The 15,766-nt window shown below is 35.7% G+C and overlaps 1 long non-coding RNA gene across 5 annotated transcripts; it reads left to right on the forward strand.

Moving 5' to 3' along the window:
- The first annotated feature begins 704 nt into the window (after positions 1-704).
- LOC118993624 (uncharacterized) lies at positions 705-15,248 on the forward strand. 5 transcript variants are annotated; one of them, XR_005067898.1, is made up of 5 exons: positions 705-939; positions 1,439-1,508; positions 10,078-10,125; positions 10,298-10,391; positions 15,049-15,248. It is a non-coding gene; the product is annotated as an uncharacterized LOC118993624 (long non-coding RNA). The 5 variants fall into 5 exon arrangements; XR_005067897.1 differs by lacking the exon at positions 15,049-15,248 and adding an exon at positions 11,941-12,066; XR_005067899.1 differs by lacking the exon at positions 15,049-15,248 and adding an exon at positions 8,895-9,023 and having other exon boundaries at positions 10,298-10,725.
- Positions 15,249-15,766: the final 518 nt, after the last annotated feature.

The raw sequence follows: 15,766 nt of genomic DNA on the forward strand, positions 1-15,766 counted from the left end.
TTTACTGGACCTGGGAGTTAAAGGAAAAAAAGGTAGATTGTTGAGGTTGAGAGAAAAATGGATACTACCCAATAGCTGATCAAAGAGAAAGTCCGAAAGGAGGGGGAAAGGAGCTAGAAATAGCAGAGTCCCTGATGTTTTGCAGCCAAGGTGTCTGCCCATTCAAGGGGCAGTGAGTCAGAGACTCCATCTCCCCTTTCCTCTGCGTATACACGTGTGAACGAATCAGTTAGGAAGCCATGTGCCCCGTCCATTACAGTGCATCTACAGTGTTCTTGTTCATTTCTTTTCACTTAATATTCTATAGGGTTTTATTTATGGAAAATTTTTTCATTGAATATTTTTTCTAAAGCTCTAATTATTCCCAGAGAATTAATACTTTTAGAAGCTCTCAAGCAAAGATTGTGAGTGATTTAAGTAGGATATTTGGAGATTGGATTATTTCATCTTTCACTGGCTTCTCTCTTTGTATTTAGTTAGTTTTTGATTGTGTTTCTGACCTTCAGAGAAGACTCCTTTGTAAGTAAATAGTCTGGCTAAATTCACCATGTGCCAAATGGCAGCTATAGTACTGTCCCAAAGGTTTTATTTATTTTACTTTCCATTTTTTTTTTTGTAAATTGAAGTTGTATAAACTGAGGTGGACATTTACTTCTCTTTTGTCTTAGTACTTTAGGGTAGCATTTTCTTCATGAAGGTAACTAAGGAGTTTAAGAAACAATAAAAGGGCTCATATGCACTAAATGTGGGTTAAATAGAGTGAACTTTTCTTTGCAATTTCAGCAACTTGAATGCAGATGCTGGGAACATGTGAATCCTAGACTGTTTATGCTGGAGCGTCTTCTTTTTTTCATAGGCTAACATCTGGGTGAGGACAAAATTTCAAAGGTTATATCTTGTCATTTTATTTCTTTACCTTTTTCCCTGTTGGGGGCAAAGGTGAGTTTGGAGATGAATGGATAATACAGTGCAAGTAATTTTCCTATTTCTTGAAATTTCTTTTTAAAAAAGTTTGTGATGTAGCACAAATGAATAATTATTATTTTGCACAGAGCGTTATTATTTTATGTTAGATGACTGCTATAAAAATTAGCTTGTTGAATCACAATTTTCTATTAATTCTGCATAGTTTTTCATTTTTCTTTGTTTAGTACAATATTTGGGCAATAACAAAATTACATATTAATTTTTACTTTTTTCTCTGTTCATTGTTATTACTAATCATTTTAGGTATCAATGACTCGCTAAGAGAACTACTCAGAATTTGCAGAATTATTCTGTGGCTTTTTCTCTCTAGACTAAAATTTTAATGTAATTTCTAAGTGTAATAGCATACTACACAAGGTGAACATGTTAAAAATAACTATAATTTGTAAGTGCTAGGGATAAGAGAGATTAGATCTAACTTTATTCATATCTATCTTCTCTCTCTCTGTAGACAGATATCATATTATACATGATGAGTGTGCAGTTGTGAGAAAAATCACAAATCTCAGGTCTTTTCTGAGGTAAGAAAAGGGTGAAGGCCAAACATATCCAGAATTGCAGAAGTTAACTTATGTTTACACATTCTTTTTCTCTCCCCACTTTCTTTCACACATGCCGCATGTCATAGCTGCCTTCCTATTTTTAAAAAATGATCTTGGTTTCAGTGTAATATGTTAATTTTTAAAAATGTACTAATCCTATTAATTAAGAGTCTGCTTAAGAAAATTAAATACACAGAATAATTTAAATTATTTCTGCATTATAAATAAGTTGTTGAGATTTTGATAGCTAAGATATTGTGATCTACATTTAAATAAGAATGAACAACAAAATGAAGAAAGAATCGTTAGAGAAGTAACTAGAAAGAACAGAGAGTGAGGGTTATTGATAAAAAGGAAGAGCAATTCACTGGTGGAGAAAAACAACTTCAGGTGTATTAGAGGAAAGATTTGTTCAATCATAAGAAAAACAGAAGCTATAGGAGGCCACAGAGGATCACAGCTAATTATGGGTTAAACAGAGAACTCTGTTGTTCAGTGACGAAGCACTGATAGGTAGGCACTGAAGAATTTAAGGAACATAAATAATCATCAATATTATATGCGTTTTTAATCAGTACATTGTTATCAAACTATGTCCTTCAGGATCCTACTACTTAAGCGGAATGTGCAGAATTTGGAGTAGGTCCAGAGAAAGCAGCAAAACAACTAAAGCATTGGGAAACAGTCCTAATGAAACAAGGGTAAAGGAACTGGCCTTGTTTAGTCTGGAGAAGAAAGGACTTGGAGGGAATTAACAGCAGTCTTCAAGTTCATGAAGGAGCACAGTCTTCTGCAGGTAGAGGGGAACAGCTGGTGTCTGTTTCCTCTGTGGATAGCATAAGACGGCAGGATCTTCCAGGCAGTGGATGGGACCTAGGCAGGGTGGTAGGAAGGTCGGGGGAAGTGCAAGTGGAGGGTCCTCATGATTTAGAAGGTATGGAGGGAAGTATTATAATTATTTTTGGAGTCATTTAGTTCAAATTGCAGAATAAAAAGAGAGAATACAATCTATAAAACAGGAACCTCTGAGAGAAAGAGAAAAAGAAAAAGTAGCTGTGCTCTAGGGGAGAGAGGCCACCAGGGATGAAAGAAATACTAAATTGTAAAAGTATGCCATAGTTAGAATACTGGACTAGAAGGGAAACATATTACAGGAAAAAAGGAGATTAAAAGGTAAGGACAAAACTGTGAAAAATCAAGGGTATGGCATGTATTTGATGTAAATGTATAATTTTAACCAACCATTTGATTTGGTGGAGAAAAAAATTTAAATATTCATATGTGTAAGTATACTAGCTACTAGGTATTTAAACAAATTGTGTTGGATTGACATCCTTGAGTGTTAAAAATAAGAGCAACAGAGAGATTTACCATATTTTATGCCTGATTTTATAAAATAAATAAATAATAACAGGAATAAACTAAATAACTTCTTAAGTCTGATCTGACCTTTTGATCTTATGACATGAGGGGAAATTTTGACTCTGCTAGGTAAGAGATGGTACATATATATGGCACAAAACAAGAACAAAGAATGAATAAAGATCCAGAAGCTATTTGTATCCCAGAAAAAGTGATTGTAAAGGTCACCAACCTTATCACAGAAAATATTGAGTATTATGCAGATCAAACAAAGGAATGTGATCCATGAATTTAAGAAATTCAGAGTCTAAGATTAGGTTTCATGTCATAAGAATGTTACATTATAGGAAAGTCACTTGAAACTGACTGCAGAATCTATTAAACTTAAAATGATGCTTATGCATGTAAATATAGAAATATAAACGACCATTTCAGCAGGTCGAATTGTTAAAGGATGTGCATTAGCTTTTAAAATAATTACAGAGGTCAAAATTTCCAGTCCTTTTGAACTATGATCACAACTTAAACCCACAATCAGAATAGTGTTTACAGATTAAAAATACAGGGTGGGACAAAAGTAGGTTTACAGTTGTTTGTATGGAAAATAATATAATAATTAATCATGATACAAGAATAAACTGTGTGTTTTTCTGTGCTCACACTGTAAACCTGCTTTTACCCCTCCCTGGTTAGTTATTACTTGGTTAGTTTGATCAACTTCCTAGTTACTTTTATTTCTTCAGATAGTCCCTATACCTCTTTAAAAATGGAATGGATTGTGCTTATGTTTAGTTTTGTTGAACAATTTTTCAGTATTTCACAGCTGTATTTTGTCATTGAGAGGTTAAGTCTAATGTGTTTTGCAATGCGGTGTTATTTTTTCTAGTGTTTAAAACTTTCCTTCACTCTCAAATGCAGAAAATAGAATAGTCCATATTTGAATTTATTTTGCCAAATGATAGTTATGTATATTTTATAACATTCTGGTACACTGATTTTAGCAATCTAAAAATAGACCCCTGCAAATATTTTTTCTGCTTTTTAAAAATATAGTTACAAACACTTGACTTGTAAGAGATTTTGGTTTGGAAATACATCTTAGTTTCTCTCTCTCTCTCTGTCTCTGTCTCTCTCTCTCTCTGTCTCTCTCTCAACAAATAAAAGCCTTTTGTTCTGGTCTCTCTGGCAGTACCTTATTTTGTGACTTTCTGCTGTCCCCTAGTGGCATGTTAATCTTGACTACTGTGTGATCGCCTCTGGAACCAATTCTCTACTCTGGTGTGCTTTTTTGTGACTCTCATTAGCAGACATTTAAAATACTATTAAGCAACCCATGAGCTGCCTTTTAGGAGCAATAACCCTGTTCTGTAGCCCAAACAGTTTTCCATTTATGAATTCTTACCCGAGTAAACATGTCTAGGGAATGCATGCTATCTAGATACATTGTATTACCTCACTGCAATAAACATTTCAGGTTTACAGGATTTTCATACAAAACTGATGAAAGCAGAATGTTATCAGTTTTGACTGGTCCACACATAACATACGGTAGCTAAAAGGTAATTTGTGACAGGTCAGACTGTTTGTGTCAATGGGTTTACAAACAAAAAATGTACTATTCCTTTTCTTTGCTTTTCAAAATCTTGCTAGGTTACTATAATTATAATATTTGTTCTCTTCATGATGATATTTTCCTATGAAATATTTAAAAAGATACAATGAAACTATGGACTTGAAGCATTAGATATAATTCATTTATGTAAAAGACTTAGCATCAACGCATAACATGATAATTAAAAAACCACATTCTTAAATTTTTCTGAATTAGTTTTTTCTACATGAATCAGATTTTTCAAAAAAATTAAAGATAGTTTGGTTATTTTTATCTTCTTTCTATGTTTTATGCACTCGAGATACCATTTTGGGCTATAATATTGGGCTGGTAAATTTTTCAGTACTGCATTTTGGTTTTCTAAATTAGTCATTTTAAAATGCATGTGATGAGAATGGAATATAAGATTTTTGTCAAAAACAGTATTTTGGGTATTTTTATTTTTAATTTCAACTCTTGAAGAATTACTACACAGAGGGCTCACACAATTCTTTGCAAAGATGGCTAGAAACAAACTAAGAAGAATTTACAAGAAAAAAGGTCTGACGAAATTTGGCCCGTTAACAGGAAGGACACTGCAGAGATCTGAGTCCTATAGTGAACTAATGGTTTCTTGGCGCTGCCTCCTTTGGCACTTCTCGTGGTTTTGACAATTATCACATGAATAGCAACACTTTTTTCTTTCTGAACTTGGGGTGGAGGGTGGAGAAGCCCTCTGGGGGGGCAGGGGGAAGGAGGCCCACAGCCCTGGAAAAGCTCATTTCTTAGTAATTCAAGTGTGGAGTTTGGCCATGTGGAAGAAACAGAATGAAGTTGCAAGGTTCTGTTAAAAGATGATATTCTTGTTTCTTCGAAGAAACGTGGGTATAGTTTTTGAACTGTCTCTCTTCCGAAAGGTCAGATTGCTGCCCAATGTAGTTACTGGGTCTGTTTATGCATGCCTCCATTGGGATAAGATATCCAAAAACAAAGCCTGAGATTGCAATCAATCTTGGCTTAAGTGCAAAGCCATCCAACCAATCCAAGAAATCCTATCGACTACCCTGTGGAAAGGGAAAAGGAATAGTTCAAACCTCCTAAACTTTTTCTCAAGAGAAAAGATAAACCAGTTTCCTTAAACTGTCTTAACATAGGAGAGAACTCAGGCTCTCCTCCTTCAGTTTTGCCCCAACACCCAATTTCTCAAATTCAAATTACATGGTTCTCTAAAAATACATCCTCCATCAAACATTGTAAATTACAATAGCTATTTTTCATGTGGAAATGTCTCATTTTTTTAAGTTGTCTATTCAGATTGTAAATATTCTAAAAATGTTCTCTTGGAGTTATTTTTAAAAACTCATGATATGTTGGGTAATAAATATTGTTGCTCTGTGACTGGAAACATTGGAAACAACTTATTTGACAGGTTAATAGGAATGAGAATTCCATTTGAAGTTTTAATTAATTTCATTTTAGATAAATGTGACTCTCAAAATCTTAGAGTGAATAAACGGGCACATTTCTTTGCTTTTGTAGATTCTATTCAGTGAATTATCTTGTAGCTTATTTAGAAAATAAAAACAGGAAAAATTCTTCTAAAAATTAAATCTAGAGACGGTCTTAATAAATCTTCTTTAATGTTATATAGCATTATCAGTGGCCTATTCTCTACAGAATTAGTTTTTCCAAAACAAATAATAAAGCTGAGCAGTTCTACTTTTTTACAGCTCCGGAGACTATCTAAACAAAATGAGCAGATTTATGGGGCTATTTTTAGTGTGTGTCACTTGCATTACAGTTTACATTTGCTTTCGAGCCTTATTTGACATTCTTGGTAGAAAAATACAGGCAGAACACTCATTAAGAGTCTTAATAAAGGACAGTCTCTACAGGGCAGTTACCAAAAAACCCAAGTCAAGGCATGTGTAAGAATGTTCTTTTGGACTTGACTCTGTGGCCTGCTGCTTGATTTTCGGTTGTGTAAAAAGTAAACTCCTAAACTAAAATGCAGATTTAATGTTCTGTTTTAAAAATATTTATGCATTGGTATAGCCTACTAATGATAAATGAAGTAAAAGCACATTTTGGAGGGTAGGAATTTTCACACAGCAACAGGTAAGTGCTGCTGTGCCTATAATAACTATTATTTTTTCATAAATTGTGGACTCACATTAAAGTGAAAATGAACTTGCTGGAGAAGTATCGTATAATGTCATGATTTTCTGCAAACCATTCTTCCATGAAGATAAATGCATGGAAAAACCTTATGTAATGTTATGAAATATGTCTTCACACATAGATGTATGGAAAATACCATGTTGTATTTCAAAATACAGATGTGAGGACTAAATATTTGCATCTCACCTAAACCAAGTTTCTCTAGCAGTTTGTTCCGTGTGAGAAAGACCAGTGCCTTCCATAGTGAAAGGGACCCCGTTTCACTTGCATATACAAATCCAAAATGAAGAATGTATCTCCTTTTGTTTATATTGAACAGATATTACATAAAGAGGAAAATATTAGAAAGATAAAACCAGATACATATTAATCCACAGCTTCATATCTTTTTCTTCTGTGGAAAGGAAAGCACTTTGATAAGGTTAGACTGTACAGGAAACCTAATTTGACACTCTGCTCTATGCCTTGTGGTGCTTTCTTATTAATCGTGTTCATGTAAAACTCCCTAGTAAGGAAATTCCTTAGCTGTAGACATCACTTAGCTGAGCTTTATAAATAGAGCTCGAATTCAAAGGTAAGAAAACAGACATGAATGTTACACGAACCACCCCTGATAAGATATGTTTTCAAAGCAAAAACATGTCTACGAAGTGCTGTGGTATGGAAATATCCGATTAAACACTTAGGAAAACATGCTTTCCCACACAGCAGCCTCTTTATTTGCATGAAATGATTCCTTAGAACAACACAAAAAGTAACTTGGCACGGTATTCAAGCTTATTAAAATTCAGCCCACCACATTTAAACCTGAAAAAGAGATTTCTGTAAATGTATGGTTGGACAGATAATGCTCTATGAACTTGAATAAAATTGAAAAGTGAAAATGATACATTTGGACTGATAGTGATAGTCATCGTAACTGCTGAAAAATACAAATTCAAGACTTTGGGAGGTTTCGAACAGTTTGCTAAGAAGAGTCGTCTAAGAAAGTAGTTTTATAGCTTGAGGAGTGTTTTTAACTAGTTAACGATGTTCCGACAGCTACCTTAAAACCATGTTATAGACAATGCCTCTGATTCAAAGACTGTCACAGAGAGGGTTTTAGAAATTTGAAACTTTCAATCATCCTATTCCTAAGGCTTTGCAGGGTGAAGGAATGGCATTTCTATAATAAATTTATTGGTTACTAATTAGCTTGGTGGTGAGTGTCCATTTTGGTTTCTACATAACCCAGGGCTAGTTTCGATTTCTTCTAGCACTGGCTTACCCTGGTCTATCTAACATACGCATTAAGGGCAGATATCTTTCAAGATTCAAAATAGCAGTACTTATTCCTGCCAAAATAGTGAAAAGGAATTTACTCTTGTAATCTCGATTTATGACTTAGTTAGGTAGAATGGAAGTATGACCTCTAAAGGAACCCCTCCATTTCCAGTTTGCTTTGCAATGGGTTTTATGTTCTGGTGAAAGTTGGTGCTTCTACTAGGCTGACTTAAAAATAAGTTGCTTTTGATTTTAAAATAATATTTAAATGAGAAAAGAAGAAAAACCCGAGCCTCTTTAAACAAAGTATTTTGCTCCTTGTAACTTTAAATAGCCAAAACAAACAAACAAAAGATAGACCAAGTCAGATGATAAATACATTGCAAGCAGGGACAGATGAGGCATTTTTCAACATTAAACTGCTGTGACAAGCAGTCGTAAGGCAGTCTGCTTCCTCAGTTTTTGGTGCGTGTGGTGGGGGCGTAACAATTAGGAGTACTGCAACTTAAAATGCACCTTCACGGCAACTAAAATCTTTTTAGATATTCAAATTCTTTTTAAAAAATCAAATATACACGCAACATGTCTTATAATTTTGGTGATTTTTGCTTTCCAATTTTGGTGGACTTATTTTAACTTTTACAACGTCCCTTCATGTATTATATATTTTTGCCCATTAAGCATTCTTCAAATGGTAAGTTATTTATGTGAATAATAGAAAACAGCATGGGAATATGACTTTTCTCCTTATTCCATTATTGAAATGGAATATGATCATTATGTAGGGCTGAGCTTTAGTGGCAGCATTGTGAGAAATAGCTCAAATAAATAGATGTCAAATTAATCAAGAAAGGACTATTATCATGATGTTTAAAAAAAGGATATACCATCAGGATTTTTTAGCTATGAATAATTGTTATTGAGAAAATATTGTAGAAGGCTGCATTTTAAAAATTAGCGTTCTTTAGAGTGTTAAAAAGACTCAGCACTCAACTTGGATTTGTGAAAATCATGATTAAGGAACTGTTCACGATCCTAATAACGTCATGGGATCAATCCTGCCTTTAGACATCGATGATGCAGCAACAGACAATACTGTGAGTAAGGCAGAGTCTCTCTCCATCTCTCTTCCAGTTTGGAACAAGTGCTCTGACTTAGCCTTCCCATTCTCTGCAAAGGTGCCTCACTTTTGAAGCCAAGAAGTTTACTTGATCTAAACTTCTGGTGCTTTCACTTTGTTACTCAAGTCAGAGACAAAAGAATATTCTCCCAGGCATTGATTTTTTTTTTACCCTCTGTGGGTAATAAGAATTTATTATTTAGAGGTCCTGCAGGTTGAAATGCATATGAAAATCAGCTTTGATTTCCAAAAACCATTTACAGTGAAAGCAGAAGGCATTTCAATCATTTTATCATGGGGTTCGTATCATCTAAGTATACTTTTAATTAAACACTGCTCCATAAATAAGCAAATAATAGAAGTTAGGGGAGAAGCAGTTGATCTAAATCATGACAGTTGCTCATTTATCTTTGTCCTAACTAGACAATAGGAAATGACACTACGCTGTTGTTTTCTATGCATTAAGATTTCCTTCTTAAACAAATGCAATTGAGGCGGTTTGTTTTCCGACAGCCCCGCACACACTGCCAGTGGCCAGAGTTTTGTCTCGTCTTCATCCAGAGGAGGATTAATCTTGGTGATGGTGCAAACAAAATGTATGTCTGGGGTCAGAGTGCAGACTGCCTTTTGGGATCTGCATTACATTAATGTCATTTTTGGGTTCCTGACGTTAATCAAAACCAACACCATAAAGCGTCACTTAGCTAATTTGTGTATTATTGTCAATGTTACCATTAATTATGCGTTTGTGAGGAAAAAGAGGATTAATGAGATGTCACAGGTAATTTACAACGATCAGGCTCCCCAGGACATTAAGAAAACACTAGCCGGGTAAGATTACCATGCAGCCGGTAATAGTATGCAAGAAGCAAAAGTCTTTGTTGAGGGACCACACTCATATTGTCCATCATTAGAGAACATCCCTCTTCACTAGAATAATTTCGAGCTTTTAAATACCTTACTTGAATTAAATGTTGGTTTCTGTCTAAAATGTTAGTTATTAATATACTAATTGTGAGATGTCTGTTTAGGTGTGTCTCTCTCCAAGTTCTGAGAGTGAGCTGTTGTTTTCTTGAAAGGTAGGCTGGTCACAGAAAATTAGTTCTTCACTGCGCCCCATGGACCTGGGTTCGCATCAAAATATCTATGAAACCATTTTAGGTGATTCGAGAGTGTTTGTATTCAAGTCAAGCTGGGAAAAAGATTTAGTCCTCACTCAGAGCCATGAAAATAAAACTTTGCCTTTTTCAGTCATTCCATTGCTGGAGTTCACTCAGCCAGGAGAGGACATAACCTAATGTAGGAATTGTATCAGCACAATGCGCATGGGGAAGAAAGCACTGAAGTTAAGTGCAGTCCTGTGTGATAGTCTGCAAGGCCACGTTGTACTGGGGACACTGGGCCTTGCTTCCTTCCGTTGCCCACTCGCTGTGCTGTGTGGTAAGTAGGGGATCTGCTCAGGGAACAATCTGGAACTCCCAAGGGGAAAATCAGGGTGGTTGTTTCAACCTGTGACTGATAAATCAAGTACGGTTTGGGTGCTGACTAGGAACTAAAAAGCCTAGTAAAGGATGTTCTGAGAGCCAGAGTTGAGCGGGGAGCTAGAGATGGAAACCAGAAATTACTTTAAAGGAATCAGGAGACAGGAAGATGGGACTTGTTGAGAAAGCACAGAACTGAATCTGTGACCTCTATTTATTTCATAGATATTTGTTGACCCCCTCATCATGGAAAAAGTCATCAGGAAAGGGACAGGGATATACATTGGGGAGCAAAACCAGGTGAAATCCCAGAGAATTCAGAGTTCAAGGCCTTGGTAACTCCATCAGCTTGGTTTTTGTTTGTTTGTTTGTTTTTGCTTTTTAAATGGTTGTGAAATGGTGGAGAATAGATTGGTCGAGGGTCAGAGTTGTTTATGGATGACCCTGCAGAAGGAAACTATTTGGGAAGACCATGTGCTATTTTAGTTTGAATTTTCATTGGCCCACTTCAGTTTTGTCTTAGTTTTGTTTGAGGAATCATAGGATAAAAATAGAGAATTATGTATTTGCTCTCATACACATACAGGGTCTAGCACAAATAATGCCCCCTTTGATTACAAAACCATAAACATGTAATTCTGTAACATAACAATATCACACTCAAGCACACCATATGGCATTTTAGGTGAAACTGTTCAAATTGAAACTACAAATTGTTACACATATGTTGTTACCCTACCAACCACACTCAAGCAGGCCTTCTGCCAAACCCTGTATGTGTAATGGAGGTTTAAATCCCAACTCTGGGAGTTGTTGAACACATTATTTGACCTGTCTATGTGTCAGTATCTTCATCTGTGAAATGGAGATAATAAAACTTAACCAGTATAGTTATGTGGATTAGATGAGATAATGAATGTGACTTACCTAGTACAAGACTCATCAAGTACTTAATTAGTCAGTGGTTTTTAGCCTTAAATTCATATCAATAACATTTGAAACTTAAAAAAAATGCTGAAATACTTGGAGAGAAATAGCACCTAAAAATACTGAAATGGTAGCCTGGGCCACACTTCAAACCTATACAATTTGAATATTTGAGTATGATCTCAATGTATAGCCTAGATGAAAATTGCCACAATAAAGATTCAATTTTTATCATTTGTTATTATCAGTTGTTATAATATTAATATATGCAGTTAAACTTAAAAACATTTTTATCTGATGCTTTGGTATGGAGACTGTGTTTGTAGGATCATGCATATTTTATCAGATACTTACATGTATGATTGTAATGTTTGCAGCTGTACAATTTAAATTGTGGTATATCAAAATCTACAAAATACTAAGAAAGAAATCTATGAAAAAATCTATGCAATTACTGTTTTTGTGTATCCATGTGCGTCTGTATAGATCTAATTTCCTGAGATGTGTACTGAAGTTTGAGATGGCTATAGCTGTATGAAAGCTGTATTTAAGAAAAATCGTACTTCTGGCCAAGATAGAGGTGTAGGTAGATATACTTTGCCTCCTTATACAACCAAAAGAAGGATAATAACAAGTTTAAAAACAAAAAACACCCAGGACTGCAAGAAAATTGAACTGTATGGAAGTCCAACAACCAAGGAATTAAAGAAGAAATATTCATCTGGACTGGTAGGAGGGGAAAGAAGGATGTGTGGCAAGGTGACAGCTGGCAAATTGGCTGGGTGAGATGACAGCTGGTAATACCACATTTGTATGCAGATAAACCAGGAGCAACAACTGGAGATGGACCAACCAGGAGATAGACCACACAACCCAGTGTTTCAGTGTGGGGTGAAATAAAGCCTCAAAACCTCTGGCTGTAAAGATCTGTTGGGGTTGCAGTGGCAGGCGAAACATCCAGCATCATAGGAGACCCACAGTGTCCTAGAATATACACAAGCCCACCCACCCAGAAATCAGCACCAGAAGGGTCCAATGTACTTGTGGGTTGAGGGGAGGAAGTGACAGAAAGCAGAACCAGAGCTGAGCAAGCAGCATTGTCTCCCCTCTGGTCCCTGCTCTACATACAGCACCACAAAGCAGCGACATAGTTTACCCCACCCTAGTGAATACCTAAGGCTCTGCCCCTTACAGTGTAACAAGTACGCTAAGACAAAGAAATATGGCCCAAATGAAAGAACAGATCAAAACTCCAGAAAAACAGCTAAGCAACCAAGAGATAGCCAACTTATCAGATGCAGAGTTCAAAACACTGGTGATCAGGATGCTGACAGAAATGGTTCAGTATGGTTGCAAGCAGAGGCAACAATGAAGGTTATGCAAAGTAAAATAAAGCAAAATATACAGGGAACCAAGAGTGAAGGAAAGGAAACTGGGACTCAAATAAACAGTTTGGACCAGAGGAAGAAATAAACATTCAACCAGAACACAATGAAGAAACATGAATTTAAAAAATTGAGGAGAGATTTAGGAACCTTCACGACAACTTTAGACATTCCAACATCTGAATCATCGGGGTGCCAGAAGGAGAAGAGGAAGACCAAGAAATGGAAAATTTAGTTGAAAACATAATGAAGGAGAACTTCCCCAATCTGGTGAAGGAAATAGACTTCCAGGAAGTCCAGGGAGCCCAGGGAATCCCAAAGAAGTCGGACCCAAGCAGGAACACACCAAGGTACATCATAATTATATTACCTGAGATTAAAGACAAGGAGAGAATTGTAAAAGCAGCAAGAGAAAAGAAGACAGCCATCTACAAAAGGATTCCCGTAAGACTGTCAGCTGAATTCTCAAAAGAAACCTTACATGAAAGAAGAGAATGAAAAGAAGTATTCACTGTCATGAAAGGCAAGGACCTACATCCAAGATTACTCTATCCAGCAAAGCTATCATTTAGAATGGAAGGGTAGATAAAGTGTTTCCCTAATAAGGTCAAGTTAAAGGAGTTCATCATCACCAAGCCCTTATTACATGAGATATTAGAGGGACTTATCTAAGAAAAAGAAGAAGATAAAAAATACAAATAGTAAAATGACAACAAACTCACAACTATCAACAACTGAACCTAAAACACAAACTAAGCAGACACCAGAACAGGAACAGCATCACAGAAATGGAGATCACAGGGATGGTTATCGGTGGGGAGACAGAGGGGGAAGAATGGAGGGAGAGGTAATAAGAAGCATAAATGGTAGGTAAAAAACAGACAGGATGAGGTTAAGAATGGTATAGGAAGTTTAGAAGCCAAAGAACTTATATGTATGACCCATGGACATGAACTCAAGGGTGGTGGGATGCTGGGGGGAAGGGTAGTGCAGGAAAGAGGGGAATAAAAAGTGGAAAAAATAGGACAACTCTAATAGCATAATCAATAAAACATAGTTTAAAAAAATGAAAGAAAAATTAATTGTCCATGTACTGGAGAAAGGTCAAACCACAAGTGAGCTAAACTTCACCATCTATTAACAAATGAAAATAAAACATTTATTACATTTTCCACTCTTGCTTTTTTATATTTATAGAATATTCCAAGGAGATTTCTCTGTTGGGATAAAATTTCTGAAGCAGAGAGTTTGAAAAGCAGGGGAGGGTTTAAATAAAAATGTTTTATTATTGATTTGTTTGTTGCTGAGACTTACCATACAGATGGTAGAAATAATATAGTTTCCTTCTTTTCTTTTTTATTGTCTCTACAAAGTAATAGCTTAGCATAGCTATTAGTTTATCTTGTAACTAACCTTTGAACTACTTTGTGAGTTGGTTGTTTTCCAGAAAACAGTATACTAACTGAATGATTTTTAATAATGTTAAGTGCACTGAAGAAGATTCTAAAGAAAATACCTGCTTTTCCTCTGCTCTGTGATATTTTATGGATTTGCAATTTCTTACTTTATTATCATGGTCCTTGTAGTAACAAAACTGCTCTGACTAAAATTAGGAATCTATCCATGTATAGAATTTATGTTCTGAAATTAAATGGCTAGTATGCTTAGTCAATTCACCATAATGACATAGTGTGAATGCTTTACCAAAATATTCCAGTTTGTTGAGGGATTAGATGTAATACCTAAAGGACTGGTCGTTCTATTTTTTAAAAATTAAAGTAATCATATGTGGGACTTTGTGTAAGAGTCGTTGAAATCATTATCTGTGGCATTGGAAAGAGGAGACTCAGTTTCCGAGGCTCTGGTTTTCAGGCCCTCTATCTGTCTTTAAGAGCATGCATGGTAAGATGAAATCTCCAACCCGAGGAAAATAAAACTCAAACACCTTTGTGTAAAAAATACATAAGAAAGATGTATATGTTTATGGTCTTACATGTTACATAATGGCATTATAGTGATCAGAGACCCTGATAATAGGATGGCTAAGACATCCATGTCAGAAGTAGAAAATGTCCCTCCCATGACCACAAAAATTCCTCCTCAATGTAATTATGAAAACAAGTTCTGAAGATTGAGAATGTTCCTTTTTCATGTAAGAAGAATTGATTATGTAATTAAATAAGTATTGCAACATTTCTATTTTTCCCAGTACTGGTCAAAATATCCTGGTAAACTTTGGAATCATTATGCGCCTACATTGTCAGTCAAGTATCAACAAACTCATAATGTGCTTATGGAGTAATAGGGTCACATATGATTAATATTTGCAAAAGAAGAATCCCCTCGACATAAGTCCACCAAAATAGAAGTATGCCTTGTGCTCAAAACCTTTCAAAAACAATGCATCTGTATTTTCCTCATTGAGATTCACAATGTTTTTTTTGTAAGATTTTATTTATTTTTAGAGAGTGGGGAAAGGAGGGAGAAAGGAAGGGAGAGAAACATCAATGTGCAGTTGCCTCATATGTGACCCCTACTGAAGACCTAGCCCCCAACCCACGCATGTGACCTGATGGGGAATTGAACCGGAGACCTTCTGGTTTGCAGGCCAACACTCAGTCCACCGAGCCACACAGGCCAGAGCTAGATTCACAATGTTCATTGGCTTATTAAATGTTCCTATTGTAAATAAAATTTTAAACTTCGAAAGTAATGTATTCCCAGTGAAGCCTTAACATCTCTCTGAATTTCTGCTACACAGAACATCTGTGGTTCTATGGAACATTATCATTATGGTGGTTCATAATGTACACATTGCAGTACATCATGCAGTAGATATTTTCTGAGCCTACCAGGTGGGCCAAGGGCAGCCCAGTGGGAGATGGGAATTTTTAGGAAGTGTATGTAATTGAGTCAGCTTGATGAAG

Source organism: Sturnira hondurensis, unplaced genomic scaffold (assembly GCF_014824575.4).
Source record: "Sturnira hondurensis isolate 20B ecotype Veracruz unplaced genomic scaffold, ASM1482457v3 Scaffold0008782, whole genome shotgun sequence".
NCBI lineage: Eukaryota > Metazoa > Chordata > Mammalia > Chiroptera > Phyllostomidae > Sturnira > Sturnira hondurensis.